The 18,307-nt window shown below is 46.2% G+C and overlaps 1 long non-coding RNA gene across 1 annotated transcript; it reads right to left on the minus strand.

The window, feature by feature from the left end:
* Positions 1–3,848: 3,848 nt before the first annotated feature.
* LOC120705492 lies at positions 3,849–6,254 on the minus strand. The gene is made up of 2 exons (XR_005687986.1): positions 5,595–6,254; positions 3,849–4,953 (listed from the first exon to the last, which is right to left on the minus strand). It is a non-coding gene; the product is annotated as an uncharacterized LOC120705492 (long non-coding RNA).
* Between the last annotated feature and the right edge of the window lie 12,053 nt (positions 6,255–18,307).

Raw genomic sequence — 18,307 nt, forward strand, 5'->3', positions numbered from 1 at the left:
CCGGATCGCGGGCAAGTCAACTAGTAGAGAAATTAAAGGCTAAAGCAGCTAGCCGGCGGGCGCCAAACTTCCTTCGGTCACTAATGCGGTGTTGGACTCGTACTCCACACTTCGCAGAGCAGGAAGCGAGGTGTGGTTGGTTGGTGAAAGTCTGAACTTTGAGAGATCGTCTACCTAAAGGAGGAAGATTCACCAGTCGACCTGAAGTCTGAACAACCATGCTCTCTGTTCTTGATTTGCTTACGGACGCACTAGCACAAAGTCTCTCTGCACTGGTACATCAATGAAAGCTTCCTGTTATGTACCTTGTGCATGGTAAAGTTATGTTCTAGTAAAAAATAAAACGGGTAGTGGATGCACGTCTTGTCTGCATTGAGTAAAAAGGCATTATATACAACCTGTATTTATGCCATAAAAACTTGCTAGTCAACATTTTTTTTGCATATACAGTAATTTTTTGATGCGGCACATGCAGTGTAATTTGCTGCATTTTATATAGTGGTAATTCAAGTCGACAGATACAATAAGCATCTTTGAGGAATCTCATAAGCAAAGTTTTTAAAAAATGTGGTCAAATTGAACATGGACAAAAGCATTTACAACAAGGTACTATCATCATTACATACACAAAACAAAGTCTTCACGCGGGTTGCGTGAGCCAGCACTAACACCGCCAACAAACTAAATTAGAAACATAAAAACAAGTGTAAAATGCACCGTGGGTATCTAAACTTGCAGCGCTGTGTCAAATAGGTCCATGAACTTAGAAACCGGACATTTAGCCCCTCGAACTTGCGAACCCGTTCACCCCAGGTCCAGCCCGGTTTTGCATGGCACTGTGCGGCTAGGATTTGCTACAGTAACTCCGGATTTGCTACAGTACCATGGTTTATGGTTTTGTTTTTCTTTTTTAATTTATTTCAGCTGAATCTTTGAAAAATCATAACTCTTTGATACGACATCGTATAAAGATGATTTTTATATGAAAATTGTAGCCCTCGATGAGATCTACAACTTTCTAGTTTTGAATTTTTTTCATTTGATGAAGTTAAGTTGTCCAAAAAAATTATACAAAAGTACAACACTATAATAATCACGTACTTTTGCTTGTCGCATTAGAAAATTAATATATTTTTTGTTTGTTGTCAAATGAAGACACTTTGTATACTAAAATTTTAACACTTTTAACTATCTAGATTCTTATAGTTTTGAGTTTTTACATTTGAAGTTGTTAAGATGTTGATAAAATAGTATAAAGCCTCAACATCTTTCGCGTACTTAATATGCTGCTTTATACTGTTTTATCGACATCTTAACAACTTTAAATATAAAAACTTAAAACTATAAGAATCTAGATCTTTTAGAGTGCTAAAATTTTAGTATACAAGTGTCTTTATTTGACAACAAACAGAAAAATATATTAATTTTCTAGTGCGACAAGCAGAAGTACGTGATTATTATGGTGCTGTACTTTTGTATAATTTTTTTTGGCAACTTAACTTCATCAAATGAAAAAACTCAAAACTAGAAAGTTGTAGATCTCATCGAGGGTTACAATTTTCATATAAAAATCATCTTTATACGATGTCGTATTGAAGAGTTATGATGTTTCAAAGATTCAGCTAAAATAAATTAGAAAAGGGAAAAAACAAAACCATGGTACTGTAGAAATTCCGGGGTTACTGTAGCAAATCATGGCCACACAGTGCCATGCAAAACCGGGCTGGACCTGGGGTGAACGGGTTCGCAAATTCGAGGAGCTAGATGTCCGGTTTCTAAGTTCATGGACCTATTTGACACAACGCTGCAAGTTCAGGTGCCCACAGTGCATTTTACTCTAAAAACAAAGTATGTGAGTTAGGATTGCACAGCCTACCAGTATATTTTGTCCCTTGTAAATTAAACAGGTCAAATTAAAGAGGTATACCTGATTATTGCTCCTTGTGTCTTTCCTTGCATTACATGTGTGTCGACATTTCATGTCGTCGATGAGTGTGCGTCACGGGCTCGGATGGTAATGCAAGCAAAGACACAAGGATTATATTGGTTTGGGCCGAATATCCCCACGTTCAGCTCGAGCGCTCCCGTGTTCTTGCACTGGTTTATAGTAGGGGATTACAAACGGATGAGAGATGGAATAAGGCTCCCAAGTCTATATGTTGCGTGTGCGTGTCTAAAAAGTCGTCCCCTTAGAGGGACCCGTCTTATGGTCGGTTATATGAAGAAAAAGGAAAAGGAAAGTATAAAAGATTTGAGGGTCAAGTGCCTCCCGACCCTTCTTCCTCCGGCTCCTGGTCTTGGTGGGTCCGTCTGATGGCGACGGAGTGTGTTCTCCCCCACCCCTGGAACTATGGCAGTCGTGACGGTCAGTGGTGGGGATGGCATGTTGTTAGTGACGTGGCTGCTCGCACGGTATGCCGATTGGACGTGTCCTGTGTTATGGCGGTTGTTGGTATTTTGTAACATCACAAAATAAATCCGCCAGCGTACAGATATCGCTGTAGCTTTCATCTAAGAGTATTCCAGGGTATCGTATCCACTAGGGAACGTGAGTACACTATCTACGAGTTTAGACAGTCCAAGGACACACTAGTATAGGAGGATAGGAAAGAGAGGACCTTCTATATCTAGAATCTATGTCTAGAAGAAGAGATTACGTTGCTGTTATACTTCGAGCTAAAGGTATCGACCGGCTTATACAAGCCGATAACTCCAATATGATGCTCTATCCAATATCCGAATGTGGAGTATTACTAGGAATCGAACAGGACTGTCACCACCTGCCGGCTACCTCTACAAACCGTAAGACTATCAGACAACTGAGTGGTATAGTCCAGCCTAGACACCACGTCTACGCCTTTTCCTACTAACTCTAGAGGCGATCAGGGTTATCCTTTTCTATCTGGAGCTCACTCTAGAGTCAAATGCTACTCGCTAGCATACACATCAACTAATATAAGGTAGAGATGATAACTTGCGATCTAAACTCTAATTCTAAATAAGCAAAGAAAGTCTCGAACACTTACAACCGAATAAGCATCCGTCGAGGTACAAGCAGAGAAGAGCGCCGACAAGCCCGGCACATCCCCCGACTATCTCCCTCACTCTCGTAGAGGTACAATTTGGAGAAGAGCGCCGTTGCCGGCGCCCCTCCTGAGTACCTTTACTCCTGAACTCCCTAAGGAAACTCCTCACCTCAAGTGAGGACTCAAGAGAAGAGATGATGTGGTGTGTGTCTTCATTTGAGCCCCCTCCCCTCATATATATATATAGGGGGGAGCCACCAGCCATTCGCCCGAGAACCGACCCAAACCGCCATTGAGGACCAATAGCACCTCGCCATGTGTCATCTGAGAGGCGGTGGGGCCCGTGGGCCGCCGCCACTGGGTCGGCCGACCTGGAGGTCGGCCGACCATGGGCTGGGTCCGTTTGGTCCGGTCTTCGGTCAGGTGACTGCTAGGTGGGCCCCATGTCAGGTATATGGGTAAGGGGCTGTCTTAAGTCGGTTTGGTAGCTCTGGTGGGCCCTTGGATCCTCGTGAACACGTCTGATTCATTGAGAAGGTGTTGCCTCGGATCGATGACGTGTCGCCTTGCTTATGGGCTGCGTCTCTCTCATGTGCAGCTGCCAAGTGAGCCCTTTTGGCCTTTGGGTTTGCTTGTGCTTGGCCCAGGAATTTATGCTTTGGATAATATGCTTGTTACATGTAGTTTTTGCCCAAATTTATCTGCACACATTCTCAGACCAGCATCTGTGGAAATCTGAAGCTCCCTGACCCAAAGATCGAGGCTAAACCATGTATTAATAACCGAAGCAAGTCCCCGGTACAATAAATGTTACATCAAGTGGAGTCCAAAGTCATATAGAGCTTTATTCAACACGTACACGAGGGATAAAGTGACAACACCAAGCTACCGCAAATAACCATAGGATAACGATTAGCACAATGACATGCAAGACTAGCTCTTCGTCCATCACGGCTCCACTCGATCAGCTTGGGTGCGGACACGATGTACTCGTAATCTTCAGGCACAAAGTCAGGATCCTCTGGAAAAAAAATCAACAAGGGTTGAGTACGAAAGTACTCAGTAAGTCCCACCTCACCCTTGCGGGGAGGGAGTTACAGATTAATATTCAAAGGTCCATTAATCAACCAGACTATATAACAAATGTAGTATTAAAGGTAACCCAAACAGTCATCCATCTCATAAGTTAGGTGGCTCAACTAGTTGAGATGTCCACACCGTAACCTGTCCAAACCGAGGACACGGACCATTCTAATGGATTGTACACTCTGCAGAGGTTGTACGCTTTACCCACATGCACTTCACCGTCCAGAGACGGCTCCGTCATAGCTGACACCCAGCCGTGGCTCAACCCCGACTAGTCGCTCACGAACCCCCGGGTTTGGACCAATCCAGGTCTCACAGCAAAACATATCCACCTCGGACGACTACTAGGTTAGCCATTGGGATTAGACTAAGGCTTACCCATACAAGCTCATGTGGTTGTACTGAAGGTAGGTTAGGTGAGATGGCACCACAACACTCGGTCCTTAAGGCTCATCAGAGCAGCCAACAACCATAACCAACCAAACCCGAGATGTCACCACGACAGAGCTCGGTCGCAAGTCTACCACCACGGTAGCGCATGCACCATCACATTCCATTCTGCCTTGGTCTCATTCCCATCCTAGTTTCATCAATTAACATATGCAAGTCTGACAGTAAATCAATATGCAACATGGCTTCAGTCAATGGTTTCTCTCAGTCTCTCAGTGCTTCATCTCATGCAATCCCTAAGTCTAGTAATTTTTGTTTTATATTTAACCTTACTTAGGATCAATTATGGTCAAAGTAAGGGATCGATGAGACTTTCCTTCGCTTACGTACCCGGCGGCGGCGGCGTCTTCCTGGTCTCCTGGTTCCTCCGGACTCTCCTCCGGAATCGATTCTATTTCGACAGAGTCGTGCGCAAACAATCATACAAGCAAAGCAAACATACATCAATACATCGCGCAAATATTGTTGTATTAAATAAAGTTTGATTTTAGATGAATTTAGGAAAAAGAATTAGATTAAATGGAGTTAAAATGGCTGAGATAATGACTTTATAAGGTGGCTGGATAGATAATTACGAAAATAAATGGACTGACAGCTACTGGTCTGGTGTTACGTGAGCTGATTGCAATTTTTTTAATGGCCCATGATTAGATGGTAGAAGTGGATTAGTGGGCTTTGGCTCTTGGACTTGCGGTGGGGTCTCCATAGAGCTACAATCAACAGACTCAAATACTATCGGGTGAGGGAATAGACGGGAGAGTTTGTTCCTCTCGCTTCTGCTCGCCATGGATAGGCTCAGGAGCTCGAAGTCCACACGGAAAAGGGGGAGAGGGGGGCTGGAGAGTGAGGGGGAAATAATCCTTAGGCCATGGTAAGACTTTCTTGAGCAGTGATTCAGGTGGACGCTACGGCGAATGGCAGCTGCGACCGGTGCGGCGACCATGGCTGCTGGAGCTCGGGGAAAGCTACTGGAGGTGGGAGAAGGGCTCAATCGAGTCTAGAGGAAGGCGATTAGCGTCGGGGCACGCTCACCTGCGGCTCAATCGAGCTGAGGAAGGAGATCGACGGTGCTCTGTTCTTCGGCTAGAGGAAGAAGAAGGACTTGGTCTGTGGCTAGTGTGTACGGCGACGAGCTGTGGATGGTGTGAGGCGTCACGGTGCAGCACCCGGCTCAATTTACAGGCGGCCAAAGGCGGTTCGTGGCGAGAAAAATCTCGGCCGGCGAATTGTGCGCTGCAACGATGGCACAGCGACGTCGAGGAGTTCCAAGGCTGGCAGGACGATTCGACCTGCAGTGGGGCACGGCTCAAGCGTGGATTGCGGAGGGCAGCCTGGCTGGACGGACGTGCATGAGGGCGTCGTCGAGCTGCTGCTCTCTCTCTCTGCTCGTGGCGTCCTCTCAAGTTCGGCAGCGACGTGTCCGAGTTCGGCAGCGTGGCGTCTCCTTGGGGAAAGGTCCACTTGCACGACGAGATGTGTCGATGGTGCATCAAAAGCTGAGAAGGCGGTGGCGGACAACTTGCAAGCTCCTACACGCATGTTGCTGGCAGGAATGGAGGTCGGTTCCCGTAGCCGGGGCATGAGTAAAGGGGAGTAGGTGCTGCTATCGGTTGACAGTGAGTTATTGCGATGTACGACGAGGTCGCGAGGCTTCCATGGAAAGGGACTAGTGAGCTTTGTTGCAGGTACTGTCATGGCATTTCTTGCTACTGGAAGGTGAGGGCATACATCTGTGTTGCTCCTGGACAGGGAAGGAAAAGGTAGGCTTTTGCGTGAGGGAAGAAGATAGACATTTTGTGCAAGGAGAGAAGCAAGTGGCTGGTCATTGAAAGGAATGGGTTGCTGTAAAGTGTTTTCAATTGGGGTAGCACAAATGATCTTAGTGAGATTAGGAGGTTGTTCAGTAAATAAAGGAGGGCAATGATTAAGTTGGTTGTGTGAATTATATTAGTCCTAGGAAAGTCCTTCGTATAGAGTAGAGACACATGTCTTGTAATGAAGATTGTTGATATAATCGAGAAGTATACTTAAATTTTATTTTGTTGATGAAAATTGGGTTGTTACAAATTTGTCAAGTAATCATCCTATGATAACATTTATTTCTTCTATTGCTCGACTTTTGCACGATAGTTGACGGTTAAAATGGGTCGTTAGTGACCGTCAACAAGATCCCCCACACTTAGTTCTTTGCTCGTCCTCGGGTAAAGGCAAGAACTAAGGCGTGCTCGACTTTTGCACGATAGTTGACGGTTAAAATGGGTCGCAACAAGATCCCCCACACTTAGTTCTTTGCTTGTCCTCGGGTAAAGGCAAGAACTAAGGCGGACCCTGACTTCATATGATATGGCATCTGCATACAAATTATTCTAAGCCTTAGCTTTGCCTGTGAATTTTGATGTGTCTACCATAAAGGTTTGGGAAGTTGAAGAGCGGAACGATATTGACTTCAGTTTCCTCCACTTTCCTGCTATATGACTGGGGTTTTGGAAATATTTTTGCAAAGACCAACCATAGCTTTATTTCTCCATAGGATCTCTCATGTCTCTCACTGTGTATATATCCTCATCAAGGCATTGTCTCTTTTCACCCTACTTCTAAGGATAGCATATGTGGAGCTCATGGTAGGGAAATGGAAGCATGCACTTGTGTCACATGTATTGCAAAATCGAAAAACGGATCCATGGAGATGACAAATCACACAAACTGATCAAGATCATGCACATATGTGGAAGGTGAATGGTGGAAATGGAATGAAACACTCCTTTTACGAATCTCTCTCTCCTTTATTCGGATAACACGAGGGCACAGCTATATTATTGTATATCTCTTTTTTTGGGACCTTGATGTGTCCATTTTTCTTCTTCTCTTTTTTGGGTCATGCTTCTTGGGCATGCCATCTTTCTCTTTTTTTTTCTTTCTCTTTTTTTTAGATAGCCCATGCCTCATTTGAAGGATACTAGAGAGAGATCATTAAATATGGAGTTTTATTTTGTGGATGGATGGAATGACATAGCTGACTTCCAGTGTAGAAGTTCAGCTGGTGGAGTGCACAAGATCTTGATCAAAGAAGTATGAAAGGACATCTCACTAGGGTCACAAAACTTGAAGAAGCTCATTGTAACAACAAGACACATATGTGTAAAGATTTGTATCACGAAGGTCAACATATGACTTTGGTAGGACAAACACGTGGAGTTGTAAAGCTATGGAGGTTTTCTTTTTGATAAAAATTTCCCAGACACATAAGCAGATAAAGCAAGGATTCTTCCGTCAAACCATATCTCACTAGTCAACAACTTAACAATTATGGGTTCCCTAAGATATGATTCACAAGCTCAGGTTTAGCAAAGAATAAAAGGTATGCAAGCCAATCATAGAGAAGCACAGAACCAGAGGATACCTTTTGAGTTTAATGTTAATGATTAAGCAAGATTTCATTTAAACTCATAGGTTAGAGAGAGCGAGGGTTAGAGTGCGCAAACCGTCGCGATGAAGAACGAATGGTGATAGCACCAGTTCGTCTTGGCCTTTTGCATGCTGGTTCATTCGGTGTTGTGCACGTGTTGTGGGAGATCTCAAGTGTATATGCATGAGAGTTCCGAGAGATCTCCCTCACACTTGTTCTTGTACCTGGTGCTTATTCAAAAACAAAAATATAGAAACAAACTAATAGCTCTACTGATTTTAAGAACCAGGGAGCTCCTAAAATTTATTGAAACTAAAATCTAATCTCACCATGATACTTACTCAAGCAAGGCTGAATCAAGGTTGCATCAGCATGAGTATGCCATGCAATATTCATCCAAAACCTTATCTTACCTTTTCATTTGAATTCAGCTCAATGACTCACCCAATTGGATTTGATTTTTCTACAGGGGTTAGTCCACATATGCAACCAACATCTATACAAAGTATTAACTCTAGAACATCAATCAATCTTGACACAAGGTCTAGTTTGACTGAAGAGGACATTTTAACCCAAACACCATGCTTGATTTAAAATGCCTATGAATGTGTTGTTCACCACACACATTCAAACCAAAGCATACAAGGACAGATAAAGGGAGCATGATTGAGCATTATTCGAAGAGAGATAGGTATGAGTTTGTACCTGGTGATCCTCGGGCGACCTCCCGGCAGGGCTTTGTTTAATGTCAAAAGCAGGACATTGAGAGTACTTACCACGGCATTTTTGTTGATGGAGTCAATATTGTCACCATGGCAGTCCCTCTCTTTTTTTCATCATTTTTTTATAGCAAGATACAAGGACATACACCAATTCCAAAACAAGATATGAATTGAGAAAACAACTTACTTCAGGGTACTCACATACCTCCCCCACACTTGGAGTGTGCAAAACTTCAAGTGTACGGAGTTCAAGTCTCCTTCTGTAGTTGTTCCTTCATCAAGGCATATCTCGGTGTAGCTCACATGTTCGTAGGCGTTGTCTATCCATCGTTCTCTTTGATCTTCCCCTGGAATGGTTAGCGACCAAAAATACCCGAAGGAAAACTGTATCCTAGGACATGCTCTTGCTTTTTATTGAAAAGGAAATAAATAAGTAAATATATAAATAATAGTCCGGGCTATCTCCCGGCAGTGCTTTGTTTCTAGTCATAAGCTCGACCATGATAATTCTTGCAGCCATCATTGGTGATGGGTCATTGTTTCACCACCAATCGTTGAAGCTAGCTACAAGGTTAGTGCCACGGTGCACCCACGAAATCTGCAATATTTACGATAAACATATACATCTACAACCAACCTTATGAAGATTTTGCAGAAAAGGACCTTGAGTTGGTTGTAGTCCTCGTGTGTGCACAGTGCACTAAACATGCCTGACTCTGGAGTTGCATTGAATGAGCATGGTTTTCATGGTATCTCAAAAGTGAAACTCCCATGCTCATTTGTGGAATCCTTTTCTTCGAACTCGAGAGTCGGCGCCTCACAAAATTCCATGGCCCATTGATTCTCTATCTCAATTGATTCATCGTGAAAGCTTGATGTTGATTCTCGATTAAGGTCGAGAACAACATATTCTAGGCCAGTGGGAAGAGGCTCAAACTCGATCAAGGGTGATGATGAACGTTCATCTCCACAAAAGTGAAGGTTATCTTCCGAGTCGTATTCTTCAGAGGATTCTATAACTCCCAAGAGAACAGGCTCGGATGATATGAAAGGAGATGTATGCATCGTCTCCTTGAGCGGGTTTTGCTCGGGAAGAAGCTTGGCCAGAAGATTTTCTAGATGAGGAGTGTCAGTGGCCGAGCCGGTTTCCCTAAGCTTTTCATCTAGGCTCCCATGAGATGCTAGAAGTTTTTCTAGCGGGAGGCCTAGGAGAAGATCAAAATCGAGGATATCATAGATATAGAAATCTAAATGCACCTCGATTTTGTCTATGGTGATAGGCATGTCCCTTGCAATCCCCCGACATTCAAAGTACAGTCCGGATGGACTTTTAAAGTACTTGTCGGTTGGGGTTAGAGGCTTGTTACCCACGAGAGTGTCCAAAAGGCACTCGGGTAAGATGCAAACCTCAGCAGCAGGGTCATGAAGAGCTTCTACGATTTTTCTCTTCATAGAACAAGTGATGGTTGCAGAGGTTGGGCTAATCCGAATCACTTCGGAAGCATGCTTTGCCTCCTTTGACCAATCAATTGCGGGTGTATGGCGGAAAATTTTATCAAGTGTCTCATAAGGACACAACAATTCCGTAGGCTTCTCGTGCCTAAGATTCGAGGTGTTTTTGATGTTCCCTAAAGGGTCATCCTCGAATCGGGAAGAGAACTCCGAAGGTTGAATTTCTTCTTTCTTCGGTGTTCGTGGTTCGGGAGAGGGCTCAACAAACGAATATTGAGATGTAGAAGATGAAGGCTCAGATTCGGGTGTTGAGAGACTCTCATGGCTCGACGCGGATTCCTCCCGGCGGGGTTCACTATGGTCGGTAGAGAAGAAAGAGTCTTCTAAGAAACTATCTAGGATGTCTCTTCCTTCTTCCGGAGTTGTGTGTGCGAACCATCCTCCGCTAGCGTCGTCAAGCTCTAGGGCAGTTTCCATGTCTAAACCCGAGTAGAAAACTTCCAATGATACTTCATCGGATATAGACATGTCTGGGATAGACGCCAAAAGGTGTGAGATCTAGCCCATGCTGCACCTATGGACTCCTTCTCTAATTTCTCAAAATCGAGGATGTCGGTCGGTAGGGAGTCTATGCGTTCGGTGAGAGAGAACGGGTAACAAAAGTCATCTCAAAGTTCCTCCCGATCACCGCTCATATTTCCTATCGTGCGGGTGTACCATTGCTCCGCCCTCTCTATAAGAGAGAAGGGGAACAATTTCCACTGCAAGGCTTCCTGTGTCATGCCTAGGATTACTAGACCCGAACACAGTTCCTCGAATTCTTGCAAATGCTCATAGGGATCTTCATGAATTTCTCCCGAGAAGGGTTGCCTCTGAACCATGGCTATGAAGCCAGGGTCGAGTTCATGGTTAAATGAGGAAGATGGTGATGGCTCAGAGAACTCGCCCATTGGGGTAGAGAGCTGTGGAAAGGATAGCTGCTCCAAAGGTAGCGGGGGTAGAGGTAGAAGGAAAGAAAAAGAAAAGATACGAGGACGATTGAGTCCGTAGATAACGTAGCTGTCGTTCCCCGACAACGGCGCCAGAAAGCTTGTTGGTATTTTGTAACGTCACGAATAAATCCGCAAGCGCACGGATACCGCTGTAGCTTTCACCCAAGAGTATTCCAGGGTATCATATCCACTAGGGAACGTGAGTACACTATCTATGGGTTCAGACAGTCCAAGGACACAAACACTGGTGTAGGAGGATAGGAAAGAGATGACTTTCTATATCTAGAATCTATGCCTAAAAGAAGAGATCATGTCGCCGTTATACTTCGAGCTAAAGGTATCGACCGGCTTATACAAGCTGATAGCTCCAATATGATGCTATATCCAATATACGAACGTGGAGGATTACTAGGGCTCGAACAGGGCTGTCACCATCTGCCGGCTACCTCTACAAACCGTGGGACTATCAAACAACTGAGTGGTATAGTCCAGCCTAGACACCACGTCTACGCCTTTCCCTACTAACTCTAGAGGCGATTAGGGTTATCCTTTTCTATCCGGAGCCCACTCTAGAGTCAAATGCTACTCGCTAGCATACACATCAACTATTATAAGGCGGAGATGATAACTTGCGATCTAAACTCTAATTCTAAATAAGCAAAGAAAGTCTCGAACACTTACAACCGAATAAGCATCCGTCGAGGTACAAGCGGAGAAGAGCGCCGACAAGCCCGGCACATCCCCGACTATCTCCCTCACTCTCGTAGAGGTACAATTTGGAGAAGAGCGCCGTTGCCGGCGCCCCTCCTGAGTACCTCTACTCCTAAACTCCCTAAGGCAACTCCTCACCTCAAGTGAGGACTCAAGATAAGAGATGATGTGGTGTGTGTCTTCATTTGAGCCCCCTCCCCTCATATATATATATATATATATATATATATATATATATATATATATATATATATATATATATATATATATATATATACACCCAAACCGCCATGGAGGACTAATAGCACCTCGCCACGTGTCATCTGAGAGGCGGTGGGCCCGTGGGCCGCCACCACTGGGTCGGGCGACCTGGAGGTCGGCCGACCGTGGGCTGGGTCCGTTTGGCCCGGTCTTCGGTCAGGTGGCTGCTAGGTGGGCCCCCATGTCATGTATATGATGTGTCGCCTTGCTTGTGGGCTGCGTCTCTCTCATGTGCAGCTGCCAAGTGGGCCCTTTTGGCCTTTGGGCTTGCTTGTGCTTGGCCCAGGAATTTATGCCTTGGATAATATGCTTGTTACATTTAGTTTTGGCCCAAATTCACCTGCACACATTCTCAGACCAGCATCTGTGGAATTCGTCAAATAATCATCATATACTAACATTTATTCCTTCTAATGCTCGACTTTTGCACGTATGATGCGTGTAGTTTTAGTTTGGCCGACTGTTGCTCCTTTGCTGGCGATGATCTGGGATTGGTTTACATGTTCGTAAAGCAAGTTCTTGATCGTCTACAGAGATTTGATCCATTATGATTATGGAGTTCTTTCAGTTACAACACATCTTTTGAGCCTTGTGTCGCCACCGCCCCAGCCGACGTCGTCCCAGCATCCATCGCCACGTCGATGCCTGAGGAAGACGCCTTCTCCCTCTCGGTACCGACATCCCGGGCTGCCGAATCCGCAGCCAGGGACGGTTCCTCCTCCGCTTGTTGAATGTTGTGACCCACCGTGGCAATTTCAAGGGAGTCGGGCAGAACGATGTGGGGAGTCTCCTCAAGGGGCTCGGACTCGACATTCTCCGGGGTCAGCAACAAGTGGGCCTATTGCGGGGCCACCTCGGCAGAAACCCCGCCGCGCTAGGTCCTCGACCCCCCAGGCGCGGAGTCGCTTGGCTGCGCTCCCACCAAGTAGGCACCCCACGTAGGCATTTGCTGCTTGGCGAGGGCCTTCCTAGGAGCCAACAGTAGCGAGCCCGAGTCACCAGCCGTACTGCGACAAAAAACAATGATCAAGTAGTGAAAAGACACGACGCATGATCTCGAAGAGGGAAATGTCGGTGTTTTACTACCAAGCTCTCCGATGTATATCCCGAGGAAATTGATTGTAGACAGGAATTCGCCGAGATCAGAACTCGATAGTGCAAAAAACACAAAGATTTAGACATGTTTGGGCCACCGGAGTGTAATACCCTACGTCTTGTGTGGTTGTTTGTATTGCCTTAGATGTCATGTTTTGGAGGAGTCTCTGCCCATCCTTATATAGTCTGGGGGACAGAGTTATATGGAAAGTCCTAGCCGAATACTATTAGAGTCCTACTCCAAAAGTCAGATACTTTCTTTGTACATCAACTAGTTCTACTGTTGTACGAGTAGTACATCCATGTGTTACCCCTGGGTCTGACAGGACACACATGCAAGTAAGTCACCGATACGATGCCGACCTTGGCCGCTTCAAGGTCCGCCCGTGCAACGCCGACCCGGACACATCCGGACGCTTCCCCAGAACGCTTGCAACCGGCCGTGGGATGATCGCTGCATTGGTCTGGCCTGATTCCGCATCAGGCATCGGGGAGGGGAGAGGGCTTGGTGTCCTCGCCGCGGGCAGCCGCGGGCTGGTCGTTCCGACTGCCCGGCTGGAGCTGCACTCCCGCATCTGAGAGGTAGCGGGGTCGGGCACCCCACCGTTTGTAGGTACGACTACCCAAGCAGTCCACATATATATCATCGCCACCGCCGCCGGAGGTGGCGGCAGCATCATCGACGTTGTCGTCATCGTCGTCGCCCACGATCTAATCCTCGCTAGGCACGATCTCGCCCGCTCTCCGGCGCGTCGCATGGTCCTGCTTCGCGGTTTGCCGCGCGATGTTCCTCTGCTTCTTCTCGTCCTTCTTCCTCTTCTTCACCTCAGTGGCGAGGCAGTTCACCTCCCGCGTGGCCACATCCTCTGGCAGTGGGGCCAGGGACTCGTGGAAAGTTCCGAACTCAGCCTGCTGAAAGAAAGAACAAGAGACAGATGTCACAACAATGAGAGAAAAGCAGGGGAATGAAAACGCGGGTTCGAGAGAAGACGAGCGCTCACCAATCCAACGAACTCGCCCTCCGGACGCATCACCGGATGGTTGGATATCAGATACTCCAGGTGGGTGGCCAAGAACACCTCGCGGATCCGCTATCCGATCTCCGTATCGCAGATCACCTCAGTTGACATCACGCTCCCGTTGAACGTAACATCGGGGCCCATCTGGTACAAGGACAGGGTCCGCGCCATTATAGGCGCGACTCTCCTCGCGTGATAGGCCCTGACAACCCCAACATCGTGGAGGTTGTGCTCCTTCAGGCGCTGGATGGCCCCTAGCAGGTCGGTGTGCCTATCTTTCTGCTTCTGCACCGGACCATCTTACCACACGCACGGATTCCCCGGCATGGGTTGGCCGGTGATGTCCGAGAGGTGGGCATGGTCGTAGTTCCTGATGTAGAACCAGGAGAGATGACACAGCTTATGGTATTTCTTGAGGTGGATGTCCATGTACTGGTCGACCCGAATTTGGTGAAGATGGATGCCGATGTAGCCAATGGGAGGGGTCACCCAGATGCCGTCCACCTTTGACTTCTGGAGCTGGACGGAAAAGAAATATTTCCAAAGCTCAAAATGGGGTGGAATCCACAGGTAGCCATCGCACAGCGTGATGAAGGCCGAAATTTGCTGAATCCCGTTGGGATTCAGATGTTGCAGCTCGATCCAATAGTGGTGGAGCAGCTCGTGAAAATGCATGAACGAGACGATGTAGCCGTACGGCGGCGACGGCGGCCTATCACCTCGAGGTGCGATCCACTCCACCGCATTGGCAAGGGGACACAGGAGCCCCTTCGCGACGAGTCCGCCCAAGCGCGAGTGGGTCACGTCGGAAGATAGCCACAACACCATGGTCGGGAAGCGTAGGAGATGGAGCTTAGGCGCGCGGATGTTTCTACGGCGGCAGAAGCGGTGGGGCTAGCAAGGTGAGTACTTCTTGCTTTGCTAATGTGAGCAGGGGCAGCAAAACGGCATCTGCCCGGATCCAACATAAAGGAGGAGGTGCGAGGGAGACGAACCGCCGCCTCGATCTCCGCGACCACAATCATTGCCGCAACCGCCTACGACGTGTCGCATCCCGTCGAAACGGGACCCACGACTCCAAGGGTCGCGGCCCGTTAGGGAAACACGTCGGGCGGTGAAAAGACCGCAATGCCCACAGGTAAGAAGGGATACGGGCCGCTAACGCCCCGACGGCTACTACCATCCCAGGGTTCGAAAGCTGGCCTAGTCAAAGGGTTCACGGCTGCCCGGGAACGCCACCGAGCGAGGGGCCGGGACGGATGGGCCCCAGCGGCCAGAACCTGGGCACAACCGCGTGTCCCGGGCGTCCCGACCAGCGTCTGAGTCTTGATTCACTCCCGACCCGTGTTTTCCCCCGATGGAAGGCGACGAGCCATCGGGGTCGTAGGAACGACCCCGATAATTGTGACGGTCGGGACGTCAAGAAACTGGGGTCAGTCAACAGCTTTACGCATTCTGGATCCCCGCCAAATGGAAACTGGGGGCCCACTCAGACTCACCCGTTATCAGCTCCTCGAGCGTCACGTTGCGCCCGCCTCCGAAAAAATGTGGAACGACTCAACCTTCCCACTCCGAGCGAAAGGGGTGCATGGAAGAAAACACACGAACGGGATGGTCCATGGCTGTTAACATGATACAAAAACTGTAGCCACCACGAGGGTGACAATTTTTCCCGTCTTGGGGTGAGTAGCAGCCAGAATACGGAAGTCCGGAGGAATTCCCTCCTCGCAAGCCTTCTTCTGGCATCCTATCCCCAAGGGGTGTTGCGGGGGCCACGCTGGCGGACAGCCTAGCCACCACCGCCATCGGTCACGCACCCCCGTTGTCTGTCTTGCTTGCCCTTTTTTATGCATCATCTTTTGCACTTCCAAGCATTCATACATCAGCATTGTTGCATCTCATTTAGGTACGCTAGATGTACAACACATTAACATGAAGCACATAATAATAAAACTGAACCATAAAACGGTGTTTGGTGGACGTATCTTGAAGATGGAAGGACCAACTGGAGTGCATGCCGGAGTGAAGATGTTTCCCCAAGCTGGTGCAAGATAACAAACATTGTCCTAATATTGGGCCACCGACAAGCCCCGAAGCATAACCCCTAATTTAAAACTATGCAATATTCTTAATTAAGTATTTATGCATTAAGTTTTTAGGAGTTGATTGAACCCCTAACTGCATGATCCCTAGATTGCCTCCGTCCTATAATAATATGTGTAGATCATTAGAATTGCCATGCTTAATTAATTAGGATTCTTTAGAAGTCGAGTGATTTTCTGTCACTCGTGAGATATATGACCTTGTTACTTATGGCAAAGTTAATGGAGAATTAATCAATGAGGAAAGAAAAATGGAGACTGTGCAGAGATGAGTTTGATTAAGGATATATGACCTTTGTCACATCATAGTAAAGAATGGAATGATGATGATATGAGATATGATTATGATACTTTTGGAAGCATAATATGATATACCATGATTGCTCTAGATGTTCATGCAAACCTAATTAGTACTTGTTACATTAAACTTGAGCTAAAATATCAAAAGTAAGGATCCACTATTAGTAGCTTTCCAGTAAAAGTAAACTCCAGAACCAATAGCCTTGCATACTAGGAGTTGACTAAGTATATACGATTAGTCAGGTAATTCTTGCTAAGTATTAGTATACTTAGGGTTTGTTTTTAATCCTATTTTAGATAGCTACTGCTGGTTGGAGCTAACCACGATTCACATTGGTGGGCTTGACGTGACATCCTCACGTTTTCGTAGTTATCGTTGTTTTTAAACTGAACTTCTACTTAAATTCCGATGCATATGAACTCTATTAGCTTATTTTAAACTTAATTTGTAAAATCCATGTGTTGTAAATCAAATTTGAAAATCGATATATGGTTGTATCATCTATGCTCGTCTTCGTGCAAGACTTCCAGTGTATAGTTCGTTCCATGATTACCGCGGTTTGTCGAGATTTACCCAACAGACCGGCAGATTACTTAGATGCTTGGCAATTTGACTAACTATTAAGATGATAATCAGCACACTTAAACCGATTAAATTTATACGGTTCTGCCACACAGGTTGAGGCCAAGGGAGAGAGGAGGCCTCGACCATGAATCTTCGGTGCTTGATGAACAAATCGGAGGATGGGGAAGGAGAGTAGGAGACTGGAGAGGACAGCATGTGCATGAGCGAACAGCAAGATGCCTGGTCCCTTGAGGGAAAGGATAAGGTCGTGTGTAATGATGCCCGTGAAAACCTCCAATTAATAACAGATGACAAATAGAGCCAGCCGTACTAGAGAACAAAATACGGACCGCTTGAGTAAAGTCATTGCCATATTAATACGTCTATTGCAATAAAATAGAAAATGTGGGGAAACCTTTAGAGCCCACTAGTTGCAAGGATTTTAAAATTGTTGCGATATGTATGTCGTGCCACGATTTTGACCATATTGCCATATGCTTTTTGGCCGTGGCAAAAGTCCAATTTTTCAGAGTTCCGTTGTCAAAAGCATATTAAAAAAATGGAAATTTTTTTGCAAGTGTTATAAAAAAATGAACTTCCAATACAGGAGGCAACATATAGTTTAATGCATGACACATATCAGGTGCAAACCGTGCAAACTTCAATCTGGGTCACCGAATCAACATCCAAGCGTGTGCGCAGTGGACTGGCAGTGCCGGCCCTAGGGGTAGGGCAGTATGTGCGACGGCCGAGGGCCCAAGTCAGGAGGGGGCCTAAGTCTAGGTATGTATATTTACTCCCTCTGTGATGTCGTTTTGAGTTTGTCTTAAGTTGAACATTTTAAACTTTGACTATAGATAAAGGTTGAGTTTGAAAATATGAAAGCGATATAAGTAGAATCATCTTGAATTGCAGTCTCGTAAAAAGTATATATATTGACTATATTTTATAAATTTTTTATAGTAAAAAGATAGTGGTCAAAGTTATTTTTGAAACCGTGTCAATGTCCAAAATGAATTCCTTTACGAGAGAGTATTATGTATATGTAGCTATAGAGTACAGTCTAGCCTAAAGACTGAGAGGCCGCCGAACCATCATCGGAGGGCAGCGGAACTGTGAA

Source organism: Panicum virgatum, chromosome 1K, assembly GCF_016808335.1.
Source record: "Panicum virgatum strain AP13 chromosome 1K, P.virgatum_v5, whole genome shotgun sequence".
In the NCBI taxonomy this organism is placed as follows: domain Eukaryota; kingdom Viridiplantae; phylum Streptophyta; class Magnoliopsida; order Poales; family Poaceae; genus Panicum; species Panicum virgatum.